The sequence below is a fragment of the Neovison vison genome, chromosome 11, assembly GCF_020171115.1.
Source record: "Neovison vison isolate M4711 chromosome 11, ASM_NN_V1, whole genome shotgun sequence".
Taxonomy (NCBI): Eukaryota; Metazoa; Chordata; class Mammalia; order Carnivora; family Mustelidae; genus Neogale; species Neogale vison.
In genome coordinates, this window is record NC_058101.1 from 98,291,780 (window position 1) to 98,302,134 (window position 10,355).

At 33.5% G+C, this 10,355-nt stretch overlaps 1 non-coding gene across 1 annotated transcript; it reads left to right on the forward strand.

The window, feature by feature from the left end:
* The first annotated feature begins 9,589 nt into the window (after positions 1-9,589).
* LOC122890697 lies at positions 9,590-9,696 on the forward strand. Its single transcript, XR_006381147.1, has one exon. It is a non-coding gene; the product is annotated as a U6 spliceosomal RNA (small nuclear RNA).
* The last annotated feature ends 659 nt before the right edge of the window (positions 9,697-10,355 follow it).

The window sequence follows — 10,355 nt, forward strand, 5'->3', positions numbered from 1 at the left end:
CCATGGACATAACCAAACACACATTTAAATCATTAACATCACTTCTCTATTGAAAACAAAGAGGAATTTATGATTAAACCAATAACTACGTCAGGAATTAAATAACTCCAAGAATCATTTTCTTTTGGGATCTCCCATGCTTTATTAGGATTCAATTTGTATCCTGCTAAACCACTGTGTTCTACACAGAGCACCATGAAACAAATGTATGTAAGCAAAAATTACTTAAGTGGACAATGTGATTTCCCTTGTCAGCATGTCTCAGTGATGAAAGAGAAGAAGGAAATATAGAGTTAGGCCTGTTTACCAGACTGCTTTTTCCATATTAACAGCTAGAACAGTTAGTGCCATCTATTTTTTTTTTTTATTTTAATTGATTCCCCATTTCCAAAATGCTTAGGTCTTTAGGACATGGCTTTCTTGTTGCCGGTATTATTATTGAAAATATTTCCAATTATTGCTGTGTGATAAGGGCTTTGATGAATGAACCTTGCCCAATAAAGATGAAGTTAAAGTCACTTGTGATGTCACCACTCAAAGGAAACTATTAATAAATATTGGTGTGAATTCTCCCCAGTTCTCTACTCCCCACCCCTACCCTGCTCTCTTAAGCCAACATGTCCCAGTGTCTTCAAGTCTTTACTCTGCTAAAGTGGAGGCTTTGCTGAAAGTTGTATGAGCAGCAAAAAATGAAATAAAGATGAGAACTTAGAGATTATCTTCACTTTATTAGGCCACAGGATGAAGAGAAGCTGATGATGTCATATATGTGGCCTAATAAACAAAGTGAAGATAATCTCTGAGTTCTTATGCTTGCTTCATCTTTTGCAGGTAGATGGATAGATGATAGATAGATAGATAGATAATAGATAATAGATTACAGATAGATAGATTTTAGGTAGATAATCAGACAAGAGACACCAAGAAAGTTAAGTTCATTGACTCCATAAAATCACATTGAAACACATTTCAAGTATATGTTTTTTAGAAATTTTAAAGGATATTTGACTTAGTATCTGCTGGTAAGTGTTATTCTCCACTGCTTATAGATAAGAAGGAAAGTCTCCATTTACAGCAAAAAAGTGAAGAATTCACCAAGGGCTTGGAGCACTTTAAAAAATTTAAATGTATTTAAAATTTGGGGCGCCTGGGTGACTCAGTGGGTTAAGCCTCTGCCTTCGGCTCAGGTCATGATCTCGGGGGTCCTGGGATCGAACCCCTCATCAGGCTCTCTGTTCAGCAGGGAGCCTGCTTCCCCTCTCTCTGTGTCTGCCTCTCTGCCTACTTGTGATCTCTCTCTCTGTCAAATAAATAAATAAAGTCTTAAAAAAATAAAGATTTTTAAAAAAAATTATCTTTCCCTCATTGGGGTGTCTTGGTGGCATAGTTAGTTAAGTGACTGACTCACGGTTTCAGCTCAGGTCATGATCTTAGGGTCATGATCTCAGGGCTCTGATCTCATGGTTGTGAGATCCAGGCCCCTGTCAGGCTCCAAGCTTGGAGTAGAGTCTGTTGAGATTCTTTCTCCCTCTCCCTCTGCTCCTCCTTATTGCTCTCTCTTACTTTCTCTCTCTCTAAAATAAATAAATAAGTCTTTAAAAAAAATAAGTAATTATCTTTCCCTCATTTCCAGAAATTTTGTATGTTTTCCAAACGTTTCTGGCCATTTGAATTTGTTCCTTGTGGATTTTTTAATGTCTTTACTAACCATCTTGATCTGTTCTTGTACGAGTGCCTTTTCACAGCCTGTCATTTTTCAACAGTTCTTTTTTGTTGTTGTTCATGTGCTTGTTAGAGGTCTTTGTGTAAATATTTTTATCTATGCATCTATGCTTACATCCACACATTTATGTGTTCTTACTCTGTAAATATTTCACCTACTAAAGTTACAAGTTTGCTAAAAGTTTTGTTTTATTTTTTTGACAGAAATGTCTTTCTAGCTATTCATCTGTATATAGAACTTAAGCATTCTTCTTTTAGTCAAAAACACATCTTTTCAGTAATTCTTGACACAATAGGGCAAATCTTCTTCCATTATTCTTTCATTTCTCAATATTTTCGATTTTTTTTTCCTTTTTTGCATGAGCCTATAAATTTTATTTACCCATTGTCCTACTTGGATTCTGTTTGGGATTATATTAAATCTTAGAACCAATTATGGGAAGAATGGATATGACATATTTTCCTTTATTCCTTTATTCCCATTCTTGCATTTATAAAGACTTTTCCTAAAGTAATGTACAAATTAATAAAATAATAAATTAATAAAATAAATAAAAATCATTTAATAAAATGATTAAGTGAATTATTAATGGTCCACTAAATGTAATTTTTTTCACTAGAAATGTTCTCTGAACATTTATTGAAATAGAAGATTACTCATAATATATGAAAGAAGGAGAATATAGTTATATTTCATAACACTTTATGATCTAAATCTTGTGAGGTTGTTATTTTTATTAGCTTTTAAATTTTTCTATGTTGTTATAATCAGAAAGAAGCAAAATATATAAAAAAGAGTATCTTAACTCTTTCTATTCCAGAAAATAAGAAATCTTCCCATCAAATCAACTTGTATTTTTACATCTTTTAGGAAAAAGATCATAGTGTTTCCATAATCTTATATATTCCTTTTTTTAGGTTATTCTCATAATTTGAGAGCTATTTCAAATTAATCTCATGTTATTTAATATTATGTTTGAACTAATAAATATAAAATATTTTTAAAGTGCTTACATATTTATATAGTTACTTTTTTATAAGAAAAATAGTTTCTTATATTTTATTACCTTACCAAATTTTTCTTAGTACTTTTGAATTGATTCAATTGTATTCTCTAAATGTACCCTATTAACTTATAATTGTGAAAACCAAGACTCTTTCTCTTTCTGGTTCTGGATATACCGCCTTGGTGAGAATTTGATATTATCCTGTATTTATTAATTGATAATACTTACAACTTTGTTTGTCCTCTTGACATAATTTCAACAAAATGCATCTATCAATACCCCATACTTTACAGTGCTAAATAGGGGAATGTTAGTTTCTGTATTAAAAACGTTAGTTTCGGGGCACCTGGGTGGCTCAGTGGGTTAAGCCTCTGCCTTTGGCTCAGGTCATGATCTCAAGGTCCTGGGATCAAGCCCCGCATCGGGCTCTCTGCTCAGCGGGGAGCCTGCTTCCTCCTGTCTCTGCCTGCCTCTCTGCCTACTTGTGATTTCTTTCTCTGGCAAATAAATAAATAAAATATTTTAAAAATTTGTATAAATTAGAAATGTGCATAAGTAAATGAAGTTTTACAATTACTCTACAACCAGCTTCCATACCAAGACATGAAACAGTTCTAACACAGAGTGTTCTCCCTTGTGTCTCCTCCAGATCTGTATACCCAGAGATAATCTTACAATAAATCTAAGAATCTATTTGTGTTCACCATAGTTTAGTTTTGCTTGTTCCTAAATGTCAATGAATTAAATAAAAGGGTATGTACACTGTTGTGCCTGACTTATTTTGATCATCTTTATATCTCTAAGATTAATCTATGTTGCTGAATGTGGCAGTAATTTTGTGTCTTAGCAATTTCCTGTAGAGTATTCCAATGATTATTCTATAGTTGATGGACTTCAGGACCATTTCCATTTTTGAGCTATATGAATAAAGCTGATATGAACATAATGTTCTTATTTGGGTAGATATATGCACTAATTTCTTTGGGCTTTTATGTGGGTTTGGAATTACTGGGTCATGAAGCAAGATTATATTTAACTTTCTTAGATACTACTGGTGCTCTGAAATAGCACTATTTAAATAATCACCAGCAATCTATAATAATTTATGCTATTGGGATAGTTTTATAATTTATTCTTCAATTATATTATACCATTATATGGAAATACTACTGATATTTTAAATTGACTTTATTCACAGTGAGCTTGCTTAAATCACTTTCTAAATCTAATGGATTACTACCAAATTATTTTAAAACTGCTTACCTATATAATCAAGCCATAAAATAATAATGATAATAATAATAATAAATTTCCTTTGTTTTAAATATTCAGTCTTCTGAGAATTTTATTTCTTTTTTTTAATTTTATTTTATTTTTTCAGTGTTCCAAGATTCATTGTTTATGCACCACACCCAGTGCTCCATGCAATCTGTGCCCTCCTTAATACCCATCACCAGGTTCACCCATCTCCCTACGCTCCTCCCCTCCAAAACCCTGTTTGTTTCTCAGAGTCTACAGTCTCTCATGCTTCATCTCCTCCTCCAATTTACCCCAGTTCACTTTTCCTTTGCTTCTCCTAATGTCCTCCATGTTATTCCTTATGTTCCACAAGTAAGTGAAACCATTTGATAATTTACTTTCTCTGCTTCACTTATTTCACTTAGCATTTCCTCTAGTCTTGTCCATGTTGATACCAAAGTTGGGTATTCATCCTTTCTGATGGCTGCATAATATTCCATTGTATATATGGACTATGTCTTTATCCATTCATCCATTGAAGGGCATCTTGGCTTCTTCCACAGTTTGGCAATTGTGGCCATTGTTGCTATGAACATTGGGGTACATACAGCCCTTCTTTTCACTACATCTCTATCTTTTATGTGTCTTGTGGAACTAGCTAGGATGTCTAGTACAGCACTGAATAAAATGGTAATAGGGGATATTCTTATGTGTATCTCTAACTCAAAGGGAAAATACTCAATATTTCATCATTAAGTGAATACTATCATTCACTTTCAAGTATGATGACATTTTGTTAACATCTTTTATTAATTAAAAAAGACCTCTTCTATTCTTAGATTATAGAGAGTTTTTGTCATAAAAAAAGTGTTGAATTTATGCTTTTCCTATATCTATTGAGAATATAGATTGATTTTCCAGTTTTTTGTTTGTGATTTATATTGTGGTTTATAGTTCTATAAAAATAAATAGTGTGTGATTTATATTTTTTAATGTTAGATAAATTTACATATCTTGAGTGCTCCCCTGTTATCTTTTCTACATAGTTGCATTCAACATGCTGTTACTGAGATAGGATTTCAGTAACACATATGAATGTGGCGTTTAAGAAACAAAACATATAAACATAGGGTAAGGGAAGGAAAAATAAAATAAGATAAAAACAGAAAAGGAGACAAACCATAAGATACTCTGAACTGTAGGGAACAAATAAGATTGATGGAAGGGAGGTGAGTGGGGGGATGGGTAATTGAATGATGGGTATTATGAAGGGCACTTGATGTAATTAAGAACTGGATATTATATGCAAGAGATGAATCACTAAATTCTAACCCTGAAACTAATAATATGTTATATGTTAACGGACTTAAATTTAAGTAAAATCTAAGAAAATTCATTTCTCAGATTGTCCATGTCAAAAGAACCAAATAAATTATGCCTGGAGTTTTGCCAAGAAAAACCAGTGCACTTAATGACATTATTTTATAGATAGAGAATCTAAGAAGCATGCTGAAGCTCAAGAGTAGAGATGGTATTCCCAGCTCAGTTCTGAAAGTGCAATTTAATAAAGTCAACCTATGATTCTTTATATGGTATACAATAGTCTGGAGGGGTTAATGCATCATCTAACACTTAAATATTATAAACAGAGCTTGAACAGAGGAAAATACTACCAGAAAAGAAATAAAGGTTTGATTACTGTCAGAGCTGAATATAATACATTCACCCTTCAGTAAATGAAATAAAAACCAACAAGGAAGACCTAAATCTCAAAGAGCTACAATGCAATGCAAACTTCAACTTCGCACATTACATCATCAAGGTAGAATATTTTATCTGTAGAGAGCACCAGAGAAAAATCCTTTCGCTCAGATAAGGCTCTAGATGAACACTCAATTGGACCAAAATAAATTATAACTATTCCACCATTAAAGCCTCTAACTTACTTAGGACTTAACCCTTTCTGTCATCTATCACTATGAAACCGTTATTCTCTATTACCTTGCTCAGATCACTTGTCTTTCTATTACTGATAATTACTCAAAGGTGTCCTTTTTCTGCCCTTTTATTTCTAGTAAGTCAGCTATAATTACCAAGCAGTTTCTTGTCTGCAACATTGCTATATCACTAAAAGCAATAGACCTTTATCAGGTTATATAGTTAATCTTAGCCATAATGACAGAACTTGTAATATTCTAAAATCAAATCTATTTTACAGCTCATTTTACATCTCCGGGGTTAGTTGTAACAGTGATAGCACCTGTGATGAGATTAATAATATATCTTTTACTAAATATGTGAAACATTTGTTCAGCTAAGTTTTGCTGCTGATTTTAATATTCTTCACCACTTCAATCAATGACTCAAATAGAAATAACAAGAAGTGCTATTCATATTTGAATTATGTCTACTCTGAAGTTCAGAATGTGTACAGGTACACATTCACAACATAAAGGCTTTAGTTTTAATTCATTTCACATTAATCTGCCCAAAGAAATCTTCATATTGATTTCTTGATATTTAATGACTAAGATCCTTAGTTTTTTGTTTTTGTTTTTTGTTTTTGATTTTTTTTTTCCTTTCCCTTTACTGGCCATTCAGTAAAAGGAAAAAAGTTAGCAGAAACACTAACCCAAAGGAAAAGTAAAAATTAAGGACAGATGAAGAGCAAGCATTATCTTTATTTATAGTTTTCTTTTTTCTTTTCTTTTCTTTTAAAGATGTTTTTATTTATTTATTTTATAGAGATCACAAGTAGGCAGAGAGGCAGGCTCCCTTTCTCTAAGCAGAGAGCTGGATGTGGGGCTCGATCTCTAGACTCGATCCCAGGACCCTGGGATCATGACCTGAGCCAAAGGCAGAGGCTTTAATCCACTGAGCCACCCAGGCACTCCTAATGTAGTTTTCTCTATAAGAAGACATTTGAAACCTTATAAAGTGTACAATGGCAAATGTTATTATAATGTGCATATGCAACTTCAAGTACATAAGTTAAATGTAAGTAATTGGTTTATTTTCTTTGCCATAAAATTCAGTTTGAATCTTTTTTGTTCTTATACACACCTCAATGTTAGGTATAAAACATGTTTCTCTCACTGTCTAGATACAGAATTTGATATATCCCAGTTGAACTTATGGTTCTTTGTATATATTTTGATTTTTACCTTAGCACTGGTATCTGAAAAAAAGAGCACAAGTTAAAGATAACAGATTAGTGTTTGGGTTTTTTCTGGACCCCAATGTATTAATATTAAGTAGTTCATGAATAAGCCATGTGACTACAAATAAGTAATTTATCAAATTTAGGTTTTTAATTTTCTTCTATTTATTGGTTATAACAACACCTTCTAAATCAACTTACTATGAAAATAAAATGATCAAACAATACTAAAGGGCTTTACCAAGGGAAAAGCCTTCAAATATGAGGTAATATTGACTCAAGTTCCTCTCCTTCCTGAGTCCCACCATACACCCATCTAACCAACTTTGCTTATGATAGCATCTGCTTGGGGAGAAGAAATCTAGCCTCTGTCTGCTTTCGTTGCTACTATTTTATCGGGAAAGTCTTTTCTTTTCCTCACAATTTAAATTCCTTCTAGACTCATATTGACTCCCACTGCATTCAGATCGACCCTAATTTTTCCTATCTGCATTGATCTCTTTTATTACATATCTATTTATGTCTGGTCAAATTAAAGGTGTTTGCTTTTTCTGAGAAGATTAATGTTTTTTACTCAAATTACAGTGACAGAGATTGGTTACAGGGCTCCATGTTTACTTTATTCTATTCTTAATTCAAATATTGATTAAACATCAATCACATGCCAGGTTCTGTTCTTATATGCTTCAGAAGGGCAAACAAAAATCCCTGCCCTCATAACGTGCACATTCTGGTCAATGAAAACAACAATGAAGAAAATTATCAGTGATATAGGAATTATGTCAGAGGAAGTAAGTGTGGAGAAAAAATAAGGCGGATCTCATATTAGAGAGGATGATGTAACAATGCTTACTAATACTCATCGAATCAGAAACTATTAATTTTCTAGTTCCCATTCATCTCTTTCATCATAGTTGGATATATGACTATCCATAGAAAATTTACAATTTCCAGTATCCCTTCCAGTTAAGTGCAGCTTTGTGGTTGAATTTTGGTCAGTGAAATAGTAGTTAAGTATTGGTGTCAGCTTCTGAAATCCCTTTTCATATGTCATTAAATGTATGTCCTTTACTCTTTTTTTTTCATCACCTTCTATACTTGGCTTCCTGATAAGGATGGCTAAAACTCTAGCCATTGTCTTGGGCCAGGATGACAATCATATTCTACTATAATAGAACAATGAATTCGAATGATTCTGGGTTTTTAAAAAACATGGTGGAACAGAGTCACAACACCTTTATACTGTTAAGTCTGTAATTTAATGTGAGAGAGAAATAGATTTTGATCTTGTTTAAGCCATTGTCCCTATGACATGCAGATGGATCTAGTCCTAATTGTTAGATCTACATTAAGGTGGGATTCTTCTACTCACTGATAAATTTTGGGGCTTGACCTGTTAATGAAGCAGGAAGAGGGATTGTCTGCATTCAGCTGAATCTCTTTGAGCACAACTTGGGGAGTCCCACAAGGGGAAATTGTTCAGATTCTTTTCACTGTTCCACTCAAAGCAGAAATCCATCGACAGTTAATCACCATTTCTTTCACCTAGAGACACTTTGGTAAATTAACAAAGTTCATTCTATTATTTTTTAAGGAAGTATAAAAAGCCAGCAAATATGATTCCTAATCAAAGAAAAACATTTAATTTTTAAAAATTTTTTAAAGAAAAACATTTTATTTTATTTTATTTTATTTCTTAAAGATTTTATTTATTTATTTGACAGAGAGAGATCACAAGCAGGCAGAGAGGCAGGCAGAGAGAGAGAGAAGGAAGCAGGCTCCCGGCTGAGCAGAGAGCCCGGTGCAGGGCTCGATCCCAGGACCCTCTGATCATGACCTGAGCCAAAGGCAGCGGCTTAACCCACTGAGCCACCCAGGCACCCCAAAGAAAAACATTTTTAAAGTGATTTACATATTATGCATTTTTTCCACCTCACTGAATTTATGAGCCCTAGTTTATTTGTATGCCCTTCTAAAATGCAATGGACCAAGACACCTGTGTGGCTCAGTCAGTAAGTTGCTGCCTTCAGCTTAGGTCATGATCTCAGGGTCCTGGGACCAAGCCCCACATGGGGCTCCCTGCTTCTTTCGCTCCTCCCTGCTTGTGCTCTCTTGCTATTTCTCTCTCTATCAAATAAATAAGCAAAATCTTTAAAATAAAATAAAATAAAATGTATGAAGTAGCAATCTATGAATTTGACCTGATTCCCATTCCATGAGGAAAATATTTATACATATAAATTTTCCAAGCCTGTCTCACCTTGGACAACACAAAGACCTTTTTGAAAGAACAAAAATAACTCTGTGTTACATTATTTTATTTCAGTATATGCAAAAACATAAAACAAGGTAAAGCCTCCTGTACAACCAAAGAAACAAGATGTGGTATGTCCAGGGGAACAAAGATAAGGATGACTGCACATTTCTCCTTAGTAACAGTGCACACTAAAAGTCATGGAGTGCGCTCACGTCAGCAGCACATATACTAAAATTGGAGCAATACAGAGAAGATTAAAATGTCCCCTGCAAGAGGGTGACACACAAATTCATGAAGTGTTCTATATATTTTTTTAAAGATTTTATTTATTTATTTGACAGACAGAGATCACAAGTAGGCAGAGAAGCAGGCAGAGAGAGAGGAGGAAGCAGGCTCTCTGCCGAGGAGGGAGCCCGATGCGGGGCTCGATCCCTGGTCCTGGGATCATGACCTGAGCTGAGAAGGCAGAGGCTTTAACCCACTGAGCCACCCAGGTGCCCCAAGTGTTCCATATTTTTAAAAAATAAATAAAAGTCATGGAGCAATATTTTTAATGAAAGAAAATAATAAAATTATCAACCTATTTTTTTACACAGTGAAAATAATTTTTTAAAAAAAGCAAAATAAAGATTTATTCAAACATACAAATGATGGTGTATTTATCACCGGCAGACATAATGCTTTACAATATTAAAGGAGTCATTCAGGCAAAAACACAATGATGCCAGATGGACAACTGTATTTACACATAAAAAATCAAATCATAGGAAATGATAGCAACTTAGGAAACTGTCAAGAACTTTGTACTTATTATATCAAAATGTATCATAGATCTAAATGCAAAACTTAAGCTTAAATCTATAAAATTTCTAGAAGAGAAGAAAGAATTGGGTCTTTATTCCATTGGGTTAACAAAATTTCTTAAATACCACACTAAGAACATGGTCCATAAAGAACAAAGTGACAAATT